Genomic DNA, 11,847 nt, shown 5'->3' with positions numbered 1-11,847 from the left:
TAAATGAAGTTATACCATTAAATGGTACAAAGTAACAGGTAAGATAAATTGCCTGATGCATGAATAAATACATTCAGGAAGAAAAAGACAAGGACATCAAGAGAAGAACAGTCAAGTAACTTGAATATTCTCTTTATACAGGTGATATCTAAGGGTTCAGTACTCATAAAAAATAAAATATAACCAAATACATAAAATTAAACTGTATTCATGAAGATGTGGAGTGAAAAGTTCTCATGAACTACAGATTAATTATAAGTGGCTATCTTTTTGTAAAAAAATATGTGCCTATTGAAGGACATGACACTTCCCCACCAGTAACATTAACTTATAAATATGACTGCTCTTAAAAACCATAATAATATATAAAAGAAGAGCTGCATGGTCCATACAGTTGAAATCTGTAAGGTGAAAGAAAATATAATGTGCACATAAGAAATGTAAAAATAATAAAATGTGAGTAAAGTGGTTTCTACTGTCAAGACACATTTTTTGCCACACTACATTCAGCCTAACAAACAGTAAAAAACACCACATCAGTATTATATAAAGGTAACATTTGGATACTACTTCACACATTGCATATACATTTTAAAGGGAAATATGTAGAATTTACTGGTAAATAAAATTTGAATTAGGACATTAAAAAAAACAATTACACACATGTGTTTAGATACTACACATCATTACAAAGAAAACAATTTTCCTTGAATGAAATCTGTAACATTTTCATCAATATTTTAGCATGTAGGACTGGGGTTATGGTAGAGTGCTTACCTAGCACATGTGAGGCACTGGGTTCAATCATCAGCATCACCTAAAAGTAAATAAATAAAATAAAGTTATTATGATTACAACTAAGAAAGAAAACATTAACAAAGAAATTTCAGCATGCTTCTCTATTAAAAGAGACTAAAGAAAAAAAATTACATGGAATGAAAAGTATATATGAAATACCTTCAAAACCTATGCTTCAGAGAATCAAATGAACTATTAGTATCATTAAGAGACACTGATGTATATAATAAATGTATAATACAATACTGAAATCCAAGGAGTCATAGTATGAACCAAACACAAAGATGCATCCATATGCATGTAATTTTTTGTATTTTTAAGATAAATAAAATGGACTAAGCCTATTCGTATCAAAAATAAGGCTAGAAGTAAATGGATAATACAATACAATCTAAAGTTAGATGGGTCACATTTTCCTGAGCGTTTGTTTGCAGAATATGTAAGGTACTGGGTTCAAAATCATCACAAAGCTCAGATATTAAGGAGAGATCAAGTTAGAAGTTGTTTTAGTTGCCTTTTTCAACAATGTGACTAACAAATTGACCAGAGAAATTGTAGAGGAATAAAAGTTTATTTGCAGCCTTAGGGTTTCAAAAGTCTTAGCCTATAGAATACTGCTCCATTTCTCAGGGCTCAAGGTGAGGCAGAACATTATGGCAAAAGGGTGTGGTAGAGGGAATCAACTGACATAGTGATAACAGTAAAGAGACAGATTCATTTTGGGGAGAATATACAAATTTAGATTCCAAAGCTCTATCCCCAATTCTCACTTTTTTCAGCCACACACTATCAATTCAGTTACCACATAGTTAATTCATTCAGGGATTAATTCACTGATGACTTTAAAGATATGACCCAATCATTTCTCCTCCAAACCTTCCTGCATTGTCTCACATATGAGCTTTTGGGGAACACGTCACAGCTGGACCATAACAGAAATATAGCAAAATAGAAGGCTTTTAACCCACCCTTTCTTTACTGATATATTAATACACATTTACTCATGTTATGTATGTTACTTTGACAAAGTCATAAATAAGTTCTGAGATTTACATACATTGGACAAGTGAAAGAATATCTACAATCAAATGAGTAGAAAAAGCTAGGGTACACGTGGGCATTTGAGTTGTTTACTGAAGTGCCACATATTTGAGAAATATTCCTACAAGTTTGAAGGCACCTTAAATAAGGGAAGATTGAGATAATATATAAACTGACTTTAAGATTTTCTGTAATTTTTATTTTAACTTATCCACTGGTTAAAGAAGGAGTGAAATGTAAGTGTGAAAATTACAAAGTGGTTTTCTTCTATGACCAAGTAAGTCTTTTGATTTGTTTCACAACCTGAAGTCAGGGCAGAAAAATTACATCTCAAAGGTGTCAGTTTGTCCCAAAAAGAGATTTACCAGTGGTTTTACTAACTTCTCTTGTTGGAAGAATTGCTTCACTTTTGATTCAATAAAGGGTACAAAAGGGGAAAATTAATCAATCTCCTGATAGACTAAGTAAGATTTGAGCACTTTCTGAGACCTGACCCACCCTTGTTTACACCAGTAATAATTCCAGGCCTACCAGTAGGTTTTCAGAATAAGTTTCTCCATGCACTGAATGTCTAACATTAGCAACTTCTGTTCAAGGGAGTTTATCTTAAACTTTCAATTGCTAAAAGCAATAGAGACAAGCATGGGCAAATCTTGATATATTTCAAGCCATTGGATTTGCATTGTTTGTAACACTTCCAAAGACAAAAATTTTCAGCAGTAGTGTTAACAAAGTTTACAAATCACAGATTCTTGCTTCATTTCATCACAGAAAATATTTACAGGACACTCTTCCTCTGGTTACTTGAAAGCCTGGAATATAACACATTTGCATCAGTAATTTAAAGTATCAGTCAAATGAAAAATATCCTGCACTTTGTGCAGTGTTGTCAGAATGCCTATGCTTAAAATCTCAAAGACTGGGGATAGAGTTCTGCCTTAGTTGTAGAGTGCTTGCACAGCACATCAGAGGCACTATATTTAAGAATCAGTACCACATAAAAATGAATAAATAAAATAAAAGTAAGTTGTCTATCTATGACTAACAAAAGGTAAATAAAATATTAAGAACTAAAATATAAAAATCTGAAAGATAATAGGTACTCCAGAGCATGCAAGCATCATATAAAAAGACTCAGTTGAAAAAAAAATATTGGTGAGAATATCAATTGAATAAAGCTATTTTTGAAAATGGTATTAAGGTTCTTCAGAAAGTTAAAATAAAAAAAGGCTTATGTTCCACTAGAAGTTATTCTGGGTATGAATCTAAAAAAATACTGGAGTTATTACATCATAGAACCACTGCATGTCTATTTTCATTATAGTATTATTTACAGAACCTGGTAAAAAAATGAAGTACTTTTTTTAGATAAATGGTAGGTTGGTAATGGTGCCACATGCCTGTATTTTTAGTAGCTTGGGAGGGTGAGGCAGGAGAATTATGAACTTAGAGCGAGTCTTAGTAACTTCTCCAAGAGACACTAACAAAATCAGTGAGACCTTGTCTCTAAATAAAATATAAATATAGGGCTGGCGATGTAGCTCAGTGGTAGACTAGCTCTGGATTCAACACACAATACCATAATCAAACAAACAAATAAAGAAAGAAATGAATAGGCCCCATTCTTTATTTTCTATGAAGCAATTTACTTGCATCCTTTCTGGCTTAGCTGGACAGGATATGTCACATTTCTTAACAAACTGTTATCTGCAGGAGAAATGCAGTTTCAAAATAATGTTTATAAGAGCAACCTATGTTACTCTAAACAGGAGAATTTTGTGACTCTGCTAAAGATCAGATTCTGAAAATCAGAGAAACAAGGGTAATTCTTAATAACCAAAAAAAAATCTGCAACAATTTTGCTTATGAGTTAATTTAGAAATGGTGAGCATGAATCTAATTAACCTAAAGTTGTCATGGCAGTGAATACTTGAAAGTTTTATGTTATTCTAACTATCAGTACAAAATCAAGAACTGTACCTGGGAAGGACCCTTTGGAATCTCTGTTTAGATCTCCAAGAAAACTGGAATGCAAGAGAGCCTGCAAGAGAGACATGTTCTCTTTTCAGACAGAAAATTCTCTGTCTTCAGAGTGTCATCTTTTTCCTCTTTCACATCACTTCTAATAAACTAATTGGTTGCTACTCTGATCGATAAGTTTGAGAACTTTAGGTCTTCATTGAAAAAAATCTGCATTTTAAGGGGCATGGTCTTCACAGTACCTCAGTTTCCCAGAGGGTCCCAGCCCTGTATAACTAAAAGATCATTGACATCTGCAGGGCTCTCAGAGACTTTCTTGAGTGCCTTAACTTCATACTTTTTACTGCTCTCTAGAAGAAAAAAAAAGAACGATATTCACTAGACACTTCAACAGACTTTAGATATGATATCTCTTCACAATTTTATCAGGCAGTTATGAAACCCCCATTTAACACAATATGGGAGGTTAGAATGAGGATGCATCACACAGGAACGTAATAAAAGAAAAATTTTAAATCAGACATTTTGATAAGGTGAATGTGCCTGGGAAGACAGAGGGAGGAGACAGACATTGTTTTTATTTTTTAAATTTTCAAGTTACTTGTCTTCTTTTCTCTCATGTAAAATGCTCACAAAGAGAAAGCAAAATCTTTAAACTGCAATGAAGTTCTTTTCAAAAAAATTAGAAATACTGCATTCATTTGAAATGTTGAATAGAAAAAATAAAATAGTTGACAATGCAGAGAGGGAATGCTGGCATTAAATATGTGAACAGAACCGAGTGCAGTGGTGCACGCTGAAATCAATCCCAGTATTTTGTCAGGCTGAAGCAGGAGGATCATGAGTTCAATTCCAGCTTCAGTGAATATCAGGTGCTAAGAAACTTAGTGAGACTCTTTCTTTAAATAAAATATAAAATAGGGATGGGGATTTGGCTCAGGGTTCAAATGTGCCGATAAGTTATACAATGACTTAATATCCAGTGATATATAACTATTCCAATACTATAGACTGGGTGCCAAGATTCAATCACAAGGTTCACAGAAGTCATATGAAGTCATATGGTGACTTATAGATAGTGTGGTGAAGTGTTCCTGAACCCACTGACACAGTCACACTGCGGGATGCTGTGGCAGAGCAGAACCATATGGAATCTGGAACCATAAGGAATGTTAAGTGTTTTGTTTATGATACTCATGATATAAATAAAAGGGTATACATCAATCAATAATAAAAGTATGTGTTACTTGAGATTGCAGGAAAACTCCCAGAATGAGACTAAGGGTACAATTAAGACATGCCCTGAGATGTGTTTCAATATCTCTGAGGACACAAAATAGTTTTATTTCTCAAGAAGTTTATGGGGAAAAGATTTCAAATCAAGTTTCCTGAGAAAAAATTAACAATTTACTCTAACCCCCCAATCCTAAAGTCACACTTTTGTGACATATATTTCTCCAACTAACATACTCTCTTACTTTACACAGGAATTCATGATGAAAATAGGAAACAAGTGCTGGAGATGTGGTTCAAGTGGTAGCACGCTCACCTGGCATGCGTGCGGCCTGTGTTCGATTCACAGCACCACATACAAATAAAGATGTTGTGTCTGCTGAAAACTAAAAAATAAATTAAAAAAAGAAAGTAGGAAAAAAATAGTTAATAAAAATGACAAATGGTTGAGAGGCAGAGCCTGCCTTTTAATTAAAGATCACAGACATGAGGATTGGTGTACTTTGAACAATGATCAAAGAAACTCTTTTAAGAAAGTGGTTAAATAGGTCATATGAACAAAGGAAATTAGTTGGAAATTAAAAACAAAATAATGTAAAATTAATATAGATATATTTTTGAGACAGTTCAGAGTAGTAGGCTTCTAAGAAATAGGCTTTCACTGTTTTAGTGTTATTTATTGAAACTTTAGAAGTAAGAAAGCTTACCAATAATTATAAGTACATTTTAAATTTAAAGGTCAATGGAATAATTATAGGTATGATTTAAAGTTAAAAGATAATAATAGGTCAAGAGACAGGTAGTCAAGTTTTGTATTCAAGCCCCTAGGGACTGAGGTGAAAATGTAAAAGATTAATCATGATTGGCAAAGTTACAGGAAAAATTTTATATAATGTGCTTAATTTCTTTGATAATTAATATATGTTTGACAAGATTGTAACTCTTGAAAGTTATGTAAACCAAAGAAGTTTTGATGCTATCCATTAACTACCAAAAGAAAAAAAACCTGTAAAACAAACAAACAAAAAATTAATAAAGGCCCTCTAGGGGCAGCAGATCTTTCTGAAGGCTGCTCATAACTTGAAACCATCATCCTGTCGCCTTTTCTTTCATGGACGCTACTTATCCTTCAGCACCAGACACCACTCGTCCCTCAGGATCCCTTGATCCCTACTGGGGCTTGACCTTGGCAATAGTGATTTACTTTTTCTTCATTTAAATCTAAAGTTGACTCTGTTGATGGGCTGTATTAAGTTATGAAAATAATATATATATATATATATATATATATATATATATACACACACACACACACACACACACACACACACACACACACACACAGAGACATAAATGCCTGTGATTTGTTCTAATATTCCCATAGTACCCCATACCAAAAGAAAAAAAAAAGACAAAATTTTATGATTAGTCTCCAATCATAATTATTATTTAGTTACTTATACTCTTGGGTCTGGGATACTGACAGATCTAGAGACCAGGCCCACTCCACCTCTTTTTCTTTATTAATGTTAATACAAGAAACTTTAGCATTTTACTGTGTCTCCTGTACATGTTCAATACTAAGGACTTATAACACATCCATGAATGAAAGACAAAAATCCCTACCTATGGGAATTTATATGGTAACATATAATATTCACTTGGTGTTGAAAGAGGGAGGAGGAGAGAGAGAAAGGAGAAAGAAAAGAGGGAAGGAATTGAGATAAAATTGAGGGATTCAAAGTTCTTTGAAAAGAAACAATAGTGGGAATTCTGGTGGGGAATTTGAGATTTCCAAATCATGGATTCACAGAAGGGGAAGTGTAACCCTTGAGTCTCTGTAGACGGAAGCCTTTTGTTCTTTGGCTTCCTGACTTTATTACAGTATCCCCCTTCCCTTCCACTTCATTTATGTTCAGTAAAACCTGAGGTAAAAAAATATTATATGCAGTTATATGATTTTTCTCTAATTAAAAAACAACAAAGGGGCTGGGGTTTTGGCTCAACATTAGAATGCTAGTCTACCATGTGCGAGGTGCTATTAGATGTTGAGCATCATCTAAAAATAAATAAATAAAATAAAAGTATTGTGTCCAACTATAGCTAAATATATTTAAAGTAAATAAAGTTAAAAAAGTACCAAAAATCTAGTTATTAATAGTAATGCCCAGTGCTTTAGAGTGTGATAAAATGTTTTCTCCAATGCTTCCAGGAGTATTGTCACTTGATGTGATCTCCAGAAAACACTCAATAAAGATGTGAATGAATGCCTGTGTTTATAGATTCTCCTTGAAATTAATAGCTGTTAACTAATGGACTAGGCATTTGGAAGTTGTCTGTTTCTTTCTGGTAAGCTCCTTTACTTTTAAAATTGCACTCAGTGTTTTCTGTTCCTTATAGAGTGTCCTATTGGCAGCAAATTCTACCATGTATATATCAATTTAAAATAAAAAATATAGATTTTGTTTCTGACTCAAATTTGAAACTTTGATTTTCCTGGAAATCATTTCATGCTATTTTTTATTTGCATATATCCATAATGTGATATTTTGTACTGTCAAGACAATAAATAATCATTGTTAATATATACACAGTTTCTTTGTCCATTGATCTATTGAAAGACATCTAGGTTGATTCCACAGTTTAGCTTTTATGAACTGTGCAGCTATAAACATTGAAGTGGCAGCATCACTGTAGTATGCCGTTTTTAATCCTTTTGGTATAGATAAGGAGTAGGATAGCTGGGTTAAACGGTGGTTCAAAACTAAGTTTTCTAAGCAACCTCTATACTGCTTTTCAGAGTGGTTGCACCAATTTGCTGTCCCACCAGCAATGTAAAATTGTGCCTTTCCCCTTACATCCTTGCCAATACTTATTGTTCCTGTTCTTGATAACTACCATTCTGACTGGTGTGAGATGAAATCTTAGAGTAGTTTTGATTTGCATTTCTCTAATTATTAGAGATGTAGAAAATTTCTTCATGTATTTATTTATTGTGTATCTTCTTCTGAGAAGTATCTGTTAAGCTCCTTAGACCACTTATTGATTTGATTTTTTTTTTTGGTGTTTTCTTGTATCCCTTGTATATCCTGGAGATTAGTGCTCTAAATGATGTGCTGTGGCAAAAATTTGCTCCCCAAAATAGATTCTCTTTACCTCATTGATTCTTTTCCTAAGAAGAAGCTTTTTTAGTTTGAAAACATCCCATTTATTGATTTTTTATTTTATTTCTTGTGCTTTAGGAGTCTTGTTAAGGAAGTCAGTGCCTAATCTGACAAGATGAAGATTTGGGCCTGCTTTTTCCTGTATTAAGTGGAGGGTCTGTGGTCTAATTCCTATGTCTTTGATCCATTTTGAGTTGAATTTTGTGCATGGTGAGAGATAGGGGTTGAATTTCATTTTGCTACACATGGATTTTTAGTTTTCCTGGCACCATTTATTGAAGATGGTATCTTTTCTCCAATGCATGTTTTCGGCACCTTTGTATAGTATGAAAGAACTATATTGATGTGCGTTTGTTTCTGTGTCTTCAATTCTGTGCCATTGTTCTAGATGTCTATTTTGTTGCCAATACCAAACTGTTTTTGTTATTTCAGGTTTGTAGTATAGTTTAAGGTGTGGTATTGTGATGCCCCCTGCTTCATTTTTCTTGCTAAGGATTGTGTTAGCTATTCTGGATCTAATTTTTACAGATGAATTTCATGATTTTTTTTCTATTTCTATCAGGAATGATGTTGGGATTTTAATTGGAATCACATTGAATCTGTATAAACCTTTGGGTATTATGACCATTTTGTTAGTTCTGCCTATCTATCTTTACATCTCTAAGGTTTTCTTCTAATTTTTTCTTTAGTTCTGTAGTTTTCATTGTAGAAGTGTTTCACCTCTTTTGTTAAGTTAGTTCCCAAGATTGTTTTTTAGATGATGCATAAAGGGGGATATGCACGGGAAAATGGAGGAACTTTGATTGGGCCAAGGGGAGGGGGGAAAAGGGAGTGTGCATGGGGCTAGAAAAGATGGTGGAATGGGATGAACATCATTACACTATGTAGGTGTATGACTCCACATGTGATGTGACTCTATATCCTGTACAAGGAGAGAAATGAAAAATTGTGCTCCATTGATGTACAATGAATCAAAACGTTTTCTGCTGTCATGTATAACTGATTAGGACTAATTAAAAATAAATTTCAAAAAGTAAATATTGTTAGGGTGATTACATTTCAATTTTAAGGAACAATGATATGGCATTTTGTGAATATAAGTTTGGAAGATATTGAAAATAATAATTATATGAAAAATTAATTTTTATCTCTGTGCACATGTGAATTCAAGAGCATATAAGAAGAAAAGTGAGAGAAATTATGACTCTTAAGCTTCATACTTTAAAAGGTAATAAGGTTTGTTTGGGGTGTTTTTCCTGAAGTTTTCCAGCATATTTTAAACACAAATTATAAAGATATCTTTTGAGCTTGTCAATCATTTGACCTGATGAGTCCAAGAGACATCAGAAAATTTGAATTTGTTGTAACAATAAAAAGTTTGTCCAAAGTGTTGCAAAATAGGACTGCAGGCTATACTCCTGCTTTCCTCACAGGAGACAGAGCTGTGTGTCCTGTATTGCTCTCACTAGACCATTACCAACCTGCCCCAGCACAGTATTATATAGCTAGAGATTACACAGTTTCTTGTTCTGTGGATTAAACTTCAGGGAGCTCTACTGCTGAGCTCATCTCTAGTCTATTTTTATTTTCCCACATTAGCTTCCCAAGTCACTGGCATTACAGTTGGTCATCATAGACCATACAGTTTTATTTGTTCTTTGGTATCAACTGTTTTACTGGTTCATGGGTCCTATCACCATTCCAGAAACTGCCAGGGAATAACCACTCAACCTTATTGTGATTAAAGGTGGGAAGGCTTTATCAATTTCCTTCATGTCAATTGTGTTCAAATATTTTCTCTGTATACTGTTCTTTTAACCTCCACCTTCAAATTCTTAATATTCCAAAACCTCAAAGTAATTGACAGTTATTTTTTACAGGATGAACATATTCCTTTTGGCAGCAATTTGGATTAATATCTTTGTGCCTTGTTCTTTTTCCCAGAAAATTAAATTTCTCAAAATATAACTCTGAAATGAGTGTTTCTGTTAGTCCATGTTTGTCAGAACTTTTTTCTCTACCCATTTTTTTAACTTTATCATTAAAGATGATCCCAAGAAAGTGACCTCTCATGGAATTTCCAATTCTAGGCCAACACATGAAACACTCACAGGGCATGTTTTTTTCTGACCATTGCTTACTCTAGAACTCTTCAAATAAACAAATGACACCACACTGTTTACAATGTAAATTTGGACACTATTTTTGTGTTTCTTCCAGGGTTTTGAATCCCCTCCTCTGACAGTGTTGGTAAACTTGGGGGTTGTGGTTGCTGACAGCTTTCTCATAGGGCCTGAGCATACCATTGAAGTGAGGAGGAGGAAGCTGCAGAATGGATGTGAGGGGCCAAAGTGTTCATCAAGACAACACAGGGTGTCTGAATATGAGATCTGAAAATAGAGGTCAAGGTTCCAGATATCTGCTAGATGGTACTAATCCAAAAACTCTCTTCTCTAGATTTAATATAACAACCAGAGCAGTTGTGAATTGGACTTTGGACTGTTTATTGGATCCAAAAATTCAAATTTGCTGTTGTCTCTTGGACTCATTAGGTCAAATGATTGACAGGCTAAAGAGATATCTTCATAATTCATGTGTTTAAAATGTGTTAGAAAACTTCAGGAAAAAATCTCTAAAGCAAAGCTTATTACTTTTAACATATGAAGTTTTAGAGTCAAAATTTCTCTTACTTTCCTTCTTATATGCTCATGAGCATACATGATCATATAAAAATTTCAAGGCCTTATTACATCTCCAATATGCATCTCTTACTGGGAAACTCTGATGTTTACTAGTATTCAAGATATAGGGATCACAATACTAAAGGTCACATAGGCATTAAAGCTAATTAATGACTTCCTGCTCACTGTGTTTCTCCTTCAGCCTTAATCACATTAAATTTTAAAATATCACAAAATTTTCTAATGTTCTAATCTAAGTGATCTTTCATTTTGTTATATTTTTAAGTGCATTTACATTTATTTCCCCCTTCTGTGTTTTCTTAATAGTTAAGATTTACACTCTGAATCTATAACTAAGGCACTGAGAGGCAAACCTTACACTTTATCTAAAAGGCATATTCAAGTAAAACTAGCACAGTATATAATTTCAAACCCATATACAATTGAAAATGGAATTACACTTTAGCAAATAACTCCTAAAGAACAAAATTCTGCTTCAAATTGGCATAGCCAAATCGGGCATTGCTTTATCTTGGTGGAGAGAAAATGGAGGAGTTCCTATATTTGATTTTGATCATGGCAGCTAATTTCTCCTCATTGATTTTCTTTGTGACACAACATTACAGCGAATGCCAAGATTACTACAAATGATAGAACCATTGTGTCAGCATTGATGAGATTTGGAAAACTTTCAGAGAAGGAAAAATTCAATCTGTTAAAAGAGATATGTTTACTCATATGAAGACAGGAATCCATTGTAAATACCCTGAGTCTTTCTGCTCAAGCATGCAACCTAAGAAAAATATAATTATTTTTCAGTATGCTCTTTCTCCATAGTGATGTGCTTCTGAAACTGACTTCAGAATTCTTCATATTGCATCAGTAAAATGTTCCCAAATGTGGATTACACATTAAAGAATAGAAAACAAAATCAAGACATATTAGGGACT

The sequence above is a fragment of the Callospermophilus lateralis genome, unplaced genomic scaffold (assembly GCF_048772815.1).
Source record: "Callospermophilus lateralis isolate mCalLat2 unplaced genomic scaffold, mCalLat2.hap1 Scaffold_82, whole genome shotgun sequence".
In the NCBI taxonomy this organism is placed as follows: domain Eukaryota; kingdom Metazoa; phylum Chordata; class Mammalia; order Rodentia; family Sciuridae; genus Callospermophilus; species Callospermophilus lateralis.
Note: the sequence above shows the minus strand (reverse complement) of the source record.